Source organism: Pinus tabuliformis, chromosome 9, assembly GCF_031772625.1.
Source record: "Pinus tabuliformis cultivar Carrire ecotype Pingquan chromosome 9, CPIR1, whole genome shotgun sequence".
NCBI classification, from domain to species: domain Eukaryota; kingdom Viridiplantae; phylum Streptophyta; class Pinopsida; order Pinales; family Pinaceae; genus Pinus; species Pinus tabuliformis.
Window position 1 is genome coordinate 2,016,935,702 of NC_142307.1, and position 16,253 is coordinate 2,016,951,954.

A 16,253-nucleotide genomic window follows, 5' to 3' on the forward strand; every position below is an offset into this window, starting at 1 on the left:
TACACTAAAGGTCATAAGTGTGCTGAGAAGAAATTATTCTACATAGATTGTGAAGAGGAAGAAGAAAAGAAGCAAGAAAGGTCAAAGGAAGAGGATATTCTCCAGGAACAAAGCCTAGCTAAAGAAGAAATGAATCCGACCATATCTTGTAATGCATTGGCTGGAATTGCCACTCCTCAAACCATCAAGATAGAAGGACAAATCAAGAAGAAAAAGGTAATAGTTTTGATTGATTCAGGAAGTACCCACAATTTTATTCATTGTAAGGTAGCAAAGGAATTGAATTGCTTCCTATATCCAACACCAGAGTGTCAAGTGATGATTGCAAATGGAGGAACAATAAATTGCTCTGGAAAGTGCCATAATATCAAGCTATCCATGGGAGAATATGTATTGACTAGCCCAATGCTTTCCATTCCAATGGGAGGTGCTGATGTTGTACTAGGAGTCCAATGGCTATAACCCTTGGGTACAATAGCTTTTAATTTTCAAGAACTTTTCATGAAATTTTCTGCAGAAGGAAAGGAAGTTGAATTAAGGGGTATTGCAGGGAAACCGGGAAAGATAATCAGCTCTAATGGTATGACAAAGCTTCTAAAAAAGGAACAAAGAGGTGTAATTGCACAATTATGTTCTCTATATGTTTCCACATCGGAATCATCTATTTCTCCAGATCTCCAAAAAGTCTTGGACAATCATTCCAAGGTATTTGAGACTCCCAAAGGTCTCCCACCTATTCATGATCATGATCATGCTATTCATCTGATTCCAGGAAGTGTTCCTCCAAACATCAGGCCATATAGATATCCCTATGCCCAGAAGAGTGAAATTGAACGTATGGTTGCAGAAATGCTAGAGGCTAGTATAATTCAACCTAGTCAAAGTTCTTTCTCTACTCCAGTAGTATTGGTGCACAAGAAGGATGGATCATGGCGCATGTGTCTGGATTATAGGGAGCTCAACAAGCTCACTATTAAAGATAAGTTTCCCATTCCTGTCATTGATGAATTGCATGGATCAATTTACTTCACCAAGTTGGATCTTCATTCAGGATATCATCAAATCAGAATGAAGACTGAAGACATTCCTAAAACAACATTTAGAACTCATGAGGGTCATTATGAATTTTTGGTCATGCCTTTTGGCCTTACCAATGCACCTTCTACATTTCAAGGTTTGATGAATTCCATTTTCAAACCCTTACTTAGAAAATTTGTGTTAGTTTTTTTTGATGATATACTAATCTACAACAAGTCTTGGAAGGATCATGTTGAACATGTTGATAGGGTGCTACAACTATTGGAGGAGAAACAATTATATGCAAAAAGATCCAAATGTTTCTTTGGAGTACAAGAGGTGGAATATCTGGGTCATATTGTATCTCATGAAGGAGTTAAGGTAGAACCTAGAAAAATTAAAGCCATTAAGGAATGGAAAATCCCCACATCCATAAAGAATCTGCAAGGATTTCTCGGGTTGATAGGGTATTATCGCAAGTTTGTTAAGAATTATGGGAGAATAGCAGCACCTCTAACAACATTATTGAAGAAAGATGCATTTTCGTGGACTCCAGAAGCAAAAAAGGCCTTCGAACATCTTAAAGAGGCAATGTGCCAAGCACTGGTCTTAGCTACACCGGACTTCACAAAAACCTTTATTGTGGAATGTGATTCTTCAGGAAATGAAATTGGTGCTGTTTTAATGCAAGATGAAAGACCCATTGCTTTTGAAAGTCGTCCAATCAAGGGAAAGTTTTTACACAAAGCTATTTATGAGAAGGAAATGTTGGCAATACTACATGCACTTAAGAAATGGCGACCCTACCTAATGGGAAGACACTTCAAGGTAAAAACGGATCATGATAGCCTTAAATACTTTTTAGAACAAATATTATCCTCTGAAGAGCAACAAAAGTGGGTCACAAATATGTTGGGTTATGACTTTGAAATCATCTACAAAAAAGGGAAGGCAAATGTGGTGGCAGATGCACTCTCAAGAAAGGATGAGGATGTGGAAGCGTTGTTGTGCGCCATTTATATTATCCAGCCAGATTGGATAAATGAAGAAAGGGAGGAGTGGAAGAATGATGAAGAAGTGTGGGCACTTATTCGAAAGTTACAACAAGATTCTAGTAAATCTGATACATTTAGCTGGCAAAATGATTCATTATGGTACAAAGATCGCTTATACCTCTGTAAAGATTCGCAACTCAAACAAAAGATTCTTATGGAATTGCACACTTCTCCCTTAGGAGGGCACTCAGGATTTTTGAAAACTTACCACAGGGTTAAGAAGGAATTTTTTTGGGATGGCCTTAAATTAGATATTCAAAATTTTGTGGCGGAATGTTTGGTTTGTCAACAAAATAAAGTTGAAACAATTAAGACCCAGGGTCTATTACAACCTTTATCCATTCCAAGCCAAAATTGGGAGGAGGTTTCAATGGATTTTATCACAGGTTTACCCAAGTCTGAGGGAAAGAGTGTCATCATGGTGGTAGTTGACAGACTTACCAAGTATGCACACTTTTGTGCATTATCACATCCATTGAAAGCCAGTACAGTTTCTACTGCATTTATGGAAACAATTCAAAAGCTACATGGAAACCCAAAGATTATTGTAAGTGACAGAGATCCCATTTTCACTGGAAATTTTTGGACAGAATTATTTTCTTGTCTTGGTACTCAGTTAGCTCATAGCTCATCTTATCATCCTCAATCTGATGGGCAAACTGAGATAGTAAACAAATGTTTGGAAGGATATCTTCGTTGATTTGTATCTGACAAACAGACACAATGGGTCAAATGGTTATCTCTGGCTGAATGGTGGTATAACACTTCCTTCCATACAGCAACAAAAATGACCCCATTTATGGCACTTTATGGATATCAGCCACCATCCATCACATCATATTTAAGAAAACATTCTAAGGTTCAAGCAGTGGAACATCACATTGAACATCAACAACAAGTCCTCCAACTCTTAAAGGATAACCTCGTGTTGGCACAGAATAGAATGAAACAACAGGCAGATCAACATCGCAGCGAAAGAAGTTTTGATGTAGGCGATTGGGTATTCCTACGGCTACAACCATATAAACAAATGTCCCTCAAGAAAGATAAGAAGGATAATAAATTATCACCAAAGTATTATGGTCCGTACAAGGTGTTGCAAAAGATTGGTACTATGGCATACAAATTGGAGCTTCCTACAGTGTCTCGAGGGCACCCAGTTTTCCATGTTTCATGTTTAAAGAAGGTTATAGGCGACAAGCTCCCAGTTCAAACAATATTGCCAGAACTTGACGAGGAAGGAAAAATTATATTGGAACCGGAAGCAGTCACAGAAACAAGAACTCGACAGCTACGAAATCGATCAATCTCGGAGTATCTCATCAAGTGGAAGAACTTATCCGATGAAGATTCCACATGGGAGGATGAGAATTTTATACAGAAACATCCAAAACTACTCAAGCATTGAGGACAACACTTTTTTTGAAGGAGAGGGGCATGATAGGTCCCTATAATACTAGTGATTACCCCATTACTATTGTAGTTGTATCCCTTATTAATATTGTTGTGCCCCTATTGTCCCCATATTTTTATTACTGTGCCCCATAGAATCCCTCTATTGTTATTTTTGTGGCTTTATATTATTATTGTTAGGTCGGCTGGGTTATATTGTGACTCCTTAGACTCCTATATATATAAAGGAGGTTGTGTCATTTGAATCATCAAAGAATTGCTCATTTTATGTAATGTAAAGGAGGTTTCCCCCTCGAAGAGGCTGAACTCTAAGGCGTTGATCTATCTTTTCTATCTTTTTCTTGAGCTGGTTTCATAACATATATGTACCATTTGAAATCAATGATCCCCTTTTTGTAGCACACTGTCATTGTTATGAATAATAAATATATTGGTTATTTTGAACAATGAGCTCTTATGATAAATTTTTCATTGTCCTATTTAATCAATCTTACTTGGAGATTGTGACATATTTTAGTCTCTCACTACCATAGTGTTTTTCATAACAATATTGTCTTAGGTATTTTGTGTATTTATTATTTAACATATACAATTTAGTATTATAGATATATTGTAAAGAAGAAATTGAGAAATTTCTAAAATAATCTTTGATTCATTGGTAACATGATTTCTTATTTTTGATCTCTCGTGTCACTTTGGAATCTTTTCTTTCACTATATCAATATGGGAGTCAGTATGATTGATAAAAATACCACTAAACGTGTATGTTCATACGCACCTACTTCCTAAATGTTGGAAGCTCTTCAATCGTTGAATCAAGTGCTTTTATCCCTTTATTCATTAAGCATAGTAGAACTATGTTTGATGTTAATTAAGTTTCATTTAGCCCTGAATTCGAGGTAGAAACTATTATTTCCATCATTACACCAATCAAAAACATATGTCATGTGAGCATTTTAAAATATAATTATGGAGTGTAACCTAAAATGTGTCTACAATTTCTCTCCAACCACTTATTTTTATTTCTCCAATATTATCAATGAGTTAATGAACTTAACTCGATGATGACCCGAAACACATGCCACACATTTCAAATATTGGAGTGACTGAGGGCGCAGAAAAGCATAAATTTATGGATAAAGACGTATGCATTTTTTGGGCACTTATTACCTATTATTTAATATTGTTGGGAATTTTTATGAAATACACTTTGAGTACACTCATCTATAATTTGATGTACTCAGTATAGAAGTATTATGCATCCACATAATCATGATACAATTAATAATGCACTCATTTATGAAGCTAAAACTAGTCTGCATGTATTGCGGATTTTAATATTTTAATGTTAATATGATAATTAATCTCATAATGGATAATTTTCCCTATAATTTTGTGATTTTCAATATTAGTATTTGTTTTATCATGTGATTTTGCAAATAATTCATTTTGATTCCTTTCTTATGGCTTATGTATTATATTGTTCTTCTGCTTGCTGAATGGTATAAATTGTTACACTAGCTCACTGAATCCAGAAACTACAAAAAGAAGAATAATCTGAAACTCATTTCGATGTAAACTAGGAAGTCATAAATAGCATGTTTCACTCTTGTCCTTTTTGACCTTTTTTGCTTTACATTCATACTAAGGTCTTTTTTTCACAAGACGAATTGTGATATATTGATTTTTGTACTAGGCCCCTACAAGGTCTCCCTATGTGCTTTGGCTCGATATTGATATCTAGTGAAATCTAACTATTGTTGTTGTAATACAACAAGAAAAAAAGAAAACATGCTTTCATGTACAAGGGAAAAAATGATCTTTGTTACATATTAAGCAATCTATACATGGTTTGTTTGATGTGTTAAAGCTTATATTGCCTCAATTTCCAACCTTGCAAGAGATTTCATGGTTTTTGAACACTAGAACCACCATGTTTTCTAGATACTCTTATATTTCCCTCGTTGTTAGAATAAAAAAATTTGCAGGCTTGCCTTCTTTTTCATATCTCTCTTTGTATTTTCTCGTCCAATTTAACTAGAGCTATAGAAATGGTATTTCTTAAGTGAGCTATGAATAAGAAACACATTTATTAACATTAAGTCAATCGAAGGATCCTTGGAAATAGAAAGCATCTCTATGCAACCCTATTTAAAGTGATTATTAATAGATTTTTGCTAACAAATGACACAACATATATCTTCCAATCATTGAGCAATATTTCATTTTCCTACTCCTTTTCCAGGGTTCTGATTGAAATAAAGACAAATGTTATCAGTGTTATTTATTTCCATGTACCTAGTCAATGTTCATAAATTTCCTCTTGCTGACTTTGCAGTTATGCATTGTGCAGGATAATCCCAAATTTGTGCCATCGGAGAGGAAACCAGTGAAAAACATGATAACTATGATATTTGTGGTGATCTTAGGTATACTCTCCTTTGTTCAGAGATTCAAATCCAAAAAGTGTGTTATTCATTTGTCCCTTCTATAAGTGTCTTTAGAGATTTTTTGTCCCAAAAATATCCTTGATTTCTTTGGAAAAAAATCAAAAAACCTTGTTTTTTACTTGGAGCAATGGTTCTATGTATATCACATATAGAATATGCTTCCAACTTCCTGAACAATTTGCTTGGTGATTATCAAACAAAGTCTACATTAGTAACTTTAACTATGGCACATGTAAACAATTATTTAGAAATTACCGAACCTAGCCTTGATTACTATTTTCAAGTAACTAGAATCCAAAAATTTATTCAGACATTAAAATATCGAATCTTTATTGCTAATATTAAGTAAGTAGCACACAAGAGCTGAAGGTAGAATTGCATATGTCAGACATTTTTCATTCTCATATGTAGTTAAGACATGAGCATAAATTAAGCGAACACAAGAGGAATAGAAAGACTCTATGTTTTTTTTTTTGACATAACGGCTAGATTTTATTTAAGATTCGGCAAAACAGCTGCCGAGGGCTTTAACAGGGCTACTTTGAGTTTCCTTGTTATAGATTTTTCTTTCGTTTTGATAGGAGGCGAGGAGAGTACATTTAGATTTTGATAAGTACGCTGAAGGAATTACTCTATGATTGCAGATAGTAGCTTGAATATGTGCTTGATCTGGTTTCAGAGTGGCGTCTTGAATTTCCACTGCTTTGCTTGTCGTGACTTAGCTCTGCTTCCTAGATTGCAGAGAGGAGACCCAACACACCAGATTTTCATTGCCGGGTCATCCAAAGGCTCTTTGCTTGTTTTCTTTTGATTTGTCTGGTGGATTATTACTTTGTGCTCAAGATTTCCCAGTAAGGTGTCAACATTGCTGGCAATGCTTGCCGTTTCATCATAGAACGTAGCAAAGGCCTTACTGCTATCTAACAAGCCTTGATGAAGCCCTCGTGAACCCCCTAGCACCTACCCAACGGATTGCAGAGTGACGCAGCAATGAATTCCAACATAGAGCAGAGATCGAAAATGATGCGGTTGCATTATGAGTTTTTCCTTTTGGATGGATTCGAGTCTCCTAACAGCGGCCAGCTAAATTTGGTTCGGTCCCGAAGCTCTGGGGGATGGAGAGAGATCTGAACCAGTGGATTGCTCATAGGAACAGAGGCCCAGTCTTCTCCATAATTAAGGAATGTTGCAGTCCAATTCAATATCATTTACTAACAGATATCTCCTGCTCCAGATAGAGCCTAGATCGACTGCCAAGTCTGCCTGAGAGTTTAACTTCCTCAGAATATGATAGAAGGAGATTTTGTGAAACTTGGGCAAAAGAAGTCTGATTTTTTTTAGTGTGGAGGCTAAATGTACTTGAGAAGGGTTCTTTTGAGAGTTCATAGCCTGGATAATTAGACTAGAGTCTCCAAAGACTGAGATGGAGAGGAGATTCCTCTTGATAGCCAGATTTAGACCCTGCCACAAAGCAAAAGCCTTCGCTCTATTATTTGTTTCATGCCCCAGACCCCATGCAAAGCGCAGCTTAGTTGAGCCACCAGGACGCAAGATAACTCCACCACCACCCGCCACTCCTGGGTTACCTTTAGAGGCCCCATCGAAGAAAAGGCAGTGATCTTCCAAAGCTGATCTCCATTTGATGAATTCCTGTTCTTCCAGATGAATTTCCCAATGAGAAGGGGTCTTTACAAGGGGAATGGGTCTATTATGATGGTTTGGAACTAGTTCTTTTAGCCATTGATCTTCCTCGCTGTCCAGGATCATACCATTTCTTATGGCGGGTTTGGCTTCTAAGGCCTCACCCAACAGAACTTTGATCTTAGTGATAATTCTGACTAGATTACAACTCTCCTCCCTAAAAATTCTGTTGTTCCTCTCCAGCCACAGTTTCCAGCATGTGAATTTGGGAATCCACATCCAGCAGTCTTGAGAAGGCTTTTTTTGGAGAGATAGAACGGGGATAACTTGGCCCAATTTCTTAGCAGGTCCGGAATATTTCCAGGAAGCCCTATTTTGTCAGGTCCTAACATCAAGACACCCCTCCAAAATTCTTGAGCAAAGGGGCACAATAACAACAGGTGATTAGCTGTTTCTTCATCCGAAACACAAAGAGGACACCTGGAGGGACCTTCCATTCCATGCCTTCTCAGGTTATCTCTAGTGAGGATACTTTTATGTGCCAATGTCCAGCAAAAGAAGTCAATTTTGGGGAGAGTAGGAAGATACCAAATAAATTTCCATTGAGTTGGCTCTGGGGGAACGTTTGGGACAGCCATCATACTTTTGTAACCTTCTACTACTGAGTATGAGCCTGAAAGTGAGCCCCACCCTCTTTTGTCCTTAGAAGAGGCCTTTAAGGGAGATTTTCCTTGGAGAAAATCTAACAATAAAGAGGCTTCACCATCCAGCCAATGAAGGACCTCCCCCAAATTCCAACCATCCCAAAGGCTTCCTGCATCATCTGTCCAATTGGAGATGTCCCAGAGGGTTTCTAGATTGCTGGCATGAAGCCAAACTCTGATATTTACAAGTTCTGCCATCTGATTCAAGGGATGCTCTCCAAGGATCGAATCTTCCAAAATTCTTATTTTTTTCCCATTACCTATGATCCAGTATAACTTGTGACTGAAATGTTTCATAGTTGTGAGACAGAGTTTGAAAACCGGAGATCCTTTGGTTATTCTTGGAGGCTAGTCCAAACACCTCAAGCGTTGTCCATGAAAATATTTTTTCCACAGAACTCTCTTGCTCCAACTAGGATTCCCATAAACAATGTTCCAAAGGAGCTTGGAGCCCAGAGCAAGGTTTTGGGCTGCTAAATCCCGCATTTGGAGACCTCCTTCCAAGAAAGGCTTCTTAAGAGTGTCCCAGTTTACTAAGTGGAGCCTTCTTTCATTATTTTTCCCTCCCTCCCACAGAAATCTTCTCAGGAGACCATCCACTTTACTAATAAAGGTTTTAGGGGCTAGAAGAATGGAATTTTGATATAACAGTAGACTTATGAGAACAGATTTCATTAGGATTACCTTCCCAGCATTATTCAACCATGAGGCTCCCCAAGCTTGTATTCTGAGTTTTAGATTGTCTAGCAGGGGCATCCAGTGAGCTACCTTAGGATTTGATTTGAAGATTGGGATCCCAAGATACTTAAAAGACTCCCAGGTTAAGGTTGCTTCCACTTCTAACAGCCTTGCTATGTCTGTCAATTCCTTGATCAAGCAATTCTAGCCATAGATCGTGCTTTTTAGATAGTTGATCTTGCTGCCCGAAACCTCCCTATAAACGTCTAGCTCCTTCTTGAAGGTCATAGAAGAATTTATGCTAGCTCCTCCAAGCAATAATGTATCATCAGCAAACTGGGCATGATTTATGTCTTTAACATTGTGAGCCATCATCAGGCCTGGCAGAGTTTGGATCTGTTGGCAGTAGTCTAGTTAAAAGCTGGGCATCGAAGCTTGAATGGCGTAAGGAAGTGGGGACAAAGGGAAACCTTTTCTTAGCCCCCTTGAGGCCTGGAAGAATTCCGTTGATCGACCATTAACCAAAGGCACTATCCAAGGGGAAGCTATGCAAGCTTTCACCCATGTTATGAGAGCTTTTGAGAAGCCAAATTTCTCCGTCACAAAAAACAGGAAATCATGTCTCACCCTATCAAAGGCATTTGCCAAATCTAGCTTAATCACCATGCCTTTCTCTTTTCGATGACAACTTGAGTGAATTGCTTCTTGCACCAGCACAATATTGTCAAGAATCTTTCTCCCTTTGATGAATCCTCCTTGGTTTTTAGGGATGATGATCGGCAGAATTTTCTTATGACGGTTTGCTATTGTTTTTGTAACCAGCTTATAACTTGTATTACACAGAGAGATGGGGCGGAATCTACTAAAGTCGGTGGTGCCTTTATCTTTTGGAATCAAGGCAAGGAAGGCCAAGTTGGTTCTGCCTCCAATCTTGGTACATGTCTGTGATTTCCGGACCATTCTCAGAAGATCTTTTTTAATTGTAGGCCAGCAAGTCAGGTAGAACCTTGCTGTGAACCCATCAGGGCCTGGAGCTTTATCTGGTTCCATGCAATCCAAAGCTTTTTTAATCTCATTCATATTGATTGGAGAAGTCATCATAAAATTGTCAGAATCTTGAACACAATGAGGAATTAGATCAAACAGGTGGGCTTGAGAACCGATAGGAGGGTCTTATGGGGCCGAGTAAAGATCTTTGAAGAAGGAGTGGGCTGATCGCTTTATGCCTTCAAAATCTTTAACCACAGTGTTTTGAAAGTGAATTTCATTTACTGTTTTGAAGTGCTTGCGTGCTCTAGCTTGTTTATGGAAGTAGCTTGTATTTTTGTCTCCAACATGTAACCAAAGATTTCTGGACTTCTATCTCCAGAACTCTTCTTCATCCCTACTTGCTCTATGAAGATATTTTTGTAGCTCTACTTCTTTTTGAAGAAGGATTTGAGTTACATTAGAATTCTCCATTGTTAATTGATGGACTGCTAAACTATCATGCATCTCCTTTCTTTTGGCGGTGGGAGTTTTCAACCTTTTAGCCCACTCCTTGAGCTCTCTTTTAAGTCCCCTCAATTTTTCTTCCCACACAAAGAAAGGGGATCCTTGAACTTGTCGGCTCCAGGCCTCGAATACCACCTCCTGGAAACCTTCTTGATGAATCCATAGAGAACTGAATCTAAAGGGAATGGGGCCAGAATTTCCATCCAAGGAGAGCTCAAGCAGAATGGGTTTATGGTCAGAGGTGTAGTTCGGCAGGATTTTAGAGGTGGCCATTAGAACACAAGTCAAGAAGGAGGATTGGACTAGAAATCTATCCAAGCGAGTAGCAATGTGGCTGGGGCCTATCCTTTTGTTGTACCAGGTGAATTTCCCAGATGTGGGCTTGATATCCTCCAATTCCCAACCTAATATGAGGTCTTCAACCCATTCCCTAGCTGGATCCTTGACCAGCGAGCCCCCCTTTTTCTCTTCTGTAGCTAGCGTAGCATTCAGATCACCTACAATAATAATATTTTTTGGATTGTGTAAGAAATGATAGGACTGGAGTGAGTCCCAATAAATTTTTTTCTTAGATGGTAAGACCGAAGCATATAGATTGAACATACTTACTTGATGGCCAGATTCTTTGTGGAGGAGCTTAGTGAATAGCCAATGGGGGCAACATTCTTCGTAAATCAGATCATATTTGGAGCTGTCCCAAAAGGAGGCAATCCCTCTAGAGGTGCCTCTGGCACTGACTACTCTCCCTTGGTCTTTATGCAAAAATGCTTTGCTTGCTTGGAGGAGTAGAAGCTCCTCCAGCTTTGTCTCTTGGATGAGAAGGATTTCAGGCAAGTACATCCTCACAATGTCTTTCAGAGCTTCTTCTTTCAACCTGCTGCCTAACCCTCTGTAATTCTAGGAGACTTATTTCATTATTTACTGGCTTGGGAGGTTGTGGCTCCTCTTGGAGCCTGACCATGCTTGCGCCTAGATTTGGTATTCATCATTCCTTTGAGAGTTTTCTGAGAGCCTTGGAGTACAACCAGATAAGTTTTTTCCTCTCTCTATTTCTTCTTGGACTTTTGACCCCTGGCCAACTTGATAGGAGTGACTTGTGAGTTGTCTGATTCGGAGACTCCATCTTCTGAATCTCCCTCAGAATCAGAGCCCAGACTGATGTGCTCCTCGTTTTCTTCTTTTTCCCCTTGATCATCCTCTGATGGAGGAAGATTTGACTTTGCCTCGGCTTCTTGCACTTTCTTCGATGGGTCTTCTGGTTCCTCGTAGATCTCAATGGCATCCATCTTTTCCCCAGAGGAAGAACCTTCTTTTGGAACTTCTTTGGCTTTTGGTTTAGGCTGGGGCTTCACCAATGGCCCTGAATTTTTATTCTCAGTTGGTTTTGGGATTTCCTTTCCCTTTTTGATCTCTTTCCATCCTTCTTTGTCCACTTTGTCCTCGGTTGGAGCCTTTGGGCAATTTCGTTGGAAGTGTCCATGTTCGTGACAGGTTCTGCATTTGAAAGGCAATTGCTCGTAATCCAATTTTTGATAGTGATGCCATTCTCCGACTATAAGTTTTACTGCTTCGGGTAGTCCAGCTTCCAGATCGACTTCCACACAGATTCTTAAACAGGTATATTGGCCCTTGTTATCTACTTTATTAATGAAATGGCTTAGACCATTTCCAATCTTCTACAAGATGTGATAGCTCCAGCAATGGATCGGAAGATTGGGGAGCCGAACCTAGACTGGGACCTCTTTAGGGGCATCAACTGAGGGATCGAAGTCGGGGGTCCATTTATTAAGGTACAGACCCTAATTTCCCATGAAATAAGGATCGTTTCTGAATACCAGATCTTGATCTTCTTTGGAGTGAACTTGAAAATGAAATACCCTCTTCCGATATCATAGCAGATCACATTGTTTTTCAGCTAAGGTCTCCAGTTGCGTTGGATCCAGTCATCTGTTGTTTTTGTAGAGGGCCAACGTCCCATAAATTCTCCTACCAACCCTCTGTCAGCCAGGGCTAGGGCAATTTTTATTGGTTGGTCTTCTGGCAGGGCGATCTCAGGAATTTCCTCGAATTTTTTGATAAAGTTCGGGACTTCTGGGGCCAAATGTTTCTTCCCTTTCTGCGTTAGAAATCTTTGGAATGCTTCCTTAGATGAGATTTGCGGGGTGGGAGAAGGCTCCCCACCCCCAGGCGCACTCATGGCAGCGGCTGTGACTACTCAGCGATCGCAAAACCTAGCAGACGTGGTCGCTATGCGCGGTTCCTCTCGTTAGATGATAATGAAAGACTCTATGTTACTGCTAATGTTCTTTGTGATTCAAAATGAAAAACCAATACTCACCCAATCCATGACCCATGTTTTGTAATTTTTTGATATAAAAGATATAATTTAAAAATTCAGGCAATAATTTGCATTCATGTTATTAGGTTTACAAGAAGCCTTTTTTCTTTTGTGCATCAAAAACAAACAAAAGCGTTATTTTTTTTTTCTTTTTTGAAGACTTAAGTCGCAGGACAGATCGAGAAACATTTTGTAAAAAGAAATAACCTCTAGCCTACTTGACCTTCTGACCACTCAACTAGTAAGTCAAGATTACTAGGAATTTTTTATAAATAATCCGAGCAACCTCTCGACCTCAACATTGCCCGGCCTAATAAAACCACTCGACTATGGTATAGTCAAGGTTGCGATACAATAAGTGAATCAAAAAACAACAAAAAAACAATTGACTATCCAACCTCCTGACTATACGATCAACTATATATATATATATATATATATATATATATAAAGAAAAAAAATGCCTTGATTCGTGTGCGGTGTGCATTTTTATATAGAAATTGAAATTTTCACTTTTCACGTTCAATTGATTCTTTGTTAAAACAATAAAAAAATTCCTCATGCTTTCTAAATTCAGGAAAAGAAAAACAGTCGACTTGGTCACGAGAATTCAATGAAAACATTTAGTTACGATATTTCCTTATTTTAAACAAAATTTTAAGAGTTCAAAGTGTTCTTTTTGCATGTTGTTTTCTTAAACCTAGTTCGAAGAAACATTGAATTAAGAAAATATAGCACCAATTTCAAAAAAAATGTGTAACTAGAATATCATTTTACGAACTCCTGCATTCAGTTTCAAATTTTAAAAAGGAAAGCATATATATATTGTGTCACTATTCACAGATGATCAAATTTGGAAAATCCACTCCACCGCCCGACTACTTGACTAATGACCTAAAGATAAAATTCGACTATGGTATAGTCAGAATCAAGATATAACAAAATAATCATAAAATAAGAAAACACCTGACTAGCCGACCCCTTGACCTCCGAACTATGTGATTATCCAAATAAAATATTATTTTTTTGATTTGTGTGTAGTGTGCTTTTTGATAAATATTTTCAAAATTTCCCGTTTGACGTTCAATTGATTATTTATTAAATTAATAATATATTTTCTAATGCATTCTCGATTCCCGAAAACGAAAACATTTGGTCTGTTTATAGGAAATTAATGCACACATTCACTTGCGATTTTCACATCTTTCTAAACAAGATTTTAAGGTTTTAGGCTATTATGCCTTCATGCTCTTTTCTTAAGTGTTGTTCAAAGGAAATTTGAATTAAGTAAACCCAGTACCAATTTCAAAAAACTCTTTGTAAGCATAACGCCATCTTTTTTAGAGATTCATGAGTTCAATTTCAAATTTTAAATTAACAAAACTTATGTATGTTGTATTGGAATTTATAAACCATAAAATGTCCAAAAAATGAAACTCTCTAGAGAAAAATTTAAAATTTTACGGTCTTTTGCCTGCATGTTGTTCTCTTAACTCTTATTTGAAGAAGAACTGAATTGAGGCAACACAGTACCAGTTTCAAAAAAAATTGTGTAAGCATAATGTTATTTTTTTTTACAAATTGTTGAATTCAATTCCAAATTTTGAATAATCAAAACTTATATATGCTTCGTTAGTGTTTATAGCTTAGAAAATGCCAAAAAACACAAAATATCCAATGGAAAATTTAAGATTTTAGGGTGTTTTGGTTGCATGCTCTTTTCTTGAGTCTTGTTGCAAGAAGCACTGAATTAAGGAAACAGATTACCAATTTCAAAAAAAAATGCGTAAGCATAATGTTATTTCTTTTAGAAATTCTTGAATTCAATTTCAAATTTTAAATAATTAAAATTTATATGTCTTGTGTTACTGTTTACATGTTATATAATGGGAAAAACTGTAGCGACAAAACAACAAATAGATCATATTAGAGAAAAGATTAAGGGGATCGATGTTGCACCATCACAACAAGTCAAGTTCGGTGCATTACTCATGTTAGATTCAATCTACAAGACACAAAAAGTAGGTACGATGAGTTGGTAGGAGCAAAGATAATAGTAAAAAAACACAAGAGCTACTCAAATAAAGAACAATCAGTTTGAAGCAATCAAAGCAACAGAGTTACTTAAAGTAGCAACTAGTGCCATAAATTATCACTATTATGACATGATTTTTTGGATTCTCCCTCGCGCTGATATTAGAACCTGAACAATATCTAACCATCAATAAATTGTGATAGCCTCCTGGAAATATGAAGCCTTATCGGCCATATATAAGCTCAGTCCCCTAGAAGTCCAACTTAATTTTGATTGACTTCATAAATTTCGAAGTGTTGTCTTGAAGAAATGTCAAGAGAATTATGATATAGTAATTGAAGACTGGTTGAGAGAAGAAGAGGAAGGTTTCAAGCTCAAAGAAAAAAAGGAGTATCCAATAACTATTTTTAAGAAGCCTGTTAGATTTCTTATTAAAATTCTAGATATATTATATGGGGAACAAGATCCCTAGCATTCCAAAATTAAATGTATCCTAGTAATCCATAACATTTTGAATGAGGGGAAACACCTAAATTGGGTTGTCCTCTTGTCACTGAATGTCACATATTCAGTAAAATTGTCAGTGTCATCTCCCCCTAGGTTCAATTATATTTTTTGTATCTCTTCCTATTTGATAGATGTTGTTATTTTCTTAGTCCCATTTCCCCTCACAAAAATGGAATTACCCTTTTGACCAGAAACTACTGTTTCAAAAGTATACTCCTATTCTATGGGAGTATAATTTTAAATACCATTTTTATGATATTTTCCACTATGTTTTGATTCCTTTGCATGAAGTCCTATTTGGAAGAATACCTCCCAGAATAAGTGATAATATGAAAGAAGGCCTAGAATCAATAGGTCATTGATTTGTTGAAGAATTATTTTCCTACGTTAGAGTTTTTGGAAGTGAAGTTGATCCCCATCTTCTGCCCCGATATATTCCAGAAAGACTTGCTTTGAGAGAAGTGGCTAATCAAGTTGTTTTAAATGGGCAAGCCAAAAAGTTGAATAAGCTACAAAAGAAACTCTAGCCTAATTTTCCAATAAAGTTTGGTGACAATAATCTTGTACTTTTCATCCTTTCAAAATCAATTATTGAAAGTCTAGTCTCCTTTATTTGTTTGTTCTGTAATTTTTTTATATGAAACATATAATTTAAAAAATCATAGAATGATTGCATTCCTGCTATCAGGTTTACAAGAAGTGTTTTTATTTTTGCATCAAAAAATGAATAAAAACAAAATCCTTAAACATTTTTTTTTCTTTTTCTTTTTTTAAATCAAGTCGAAGGTCGGATCCAGAAACATTTTGTAAAAATAAATACAACCTTCCGACTACCTGACCTTCTGACCACCTGACTAACAACACAACGTGAATATGATTTTTTTTTATAAATAATCGTCCTGACCTCTCGTCCTCAGCATT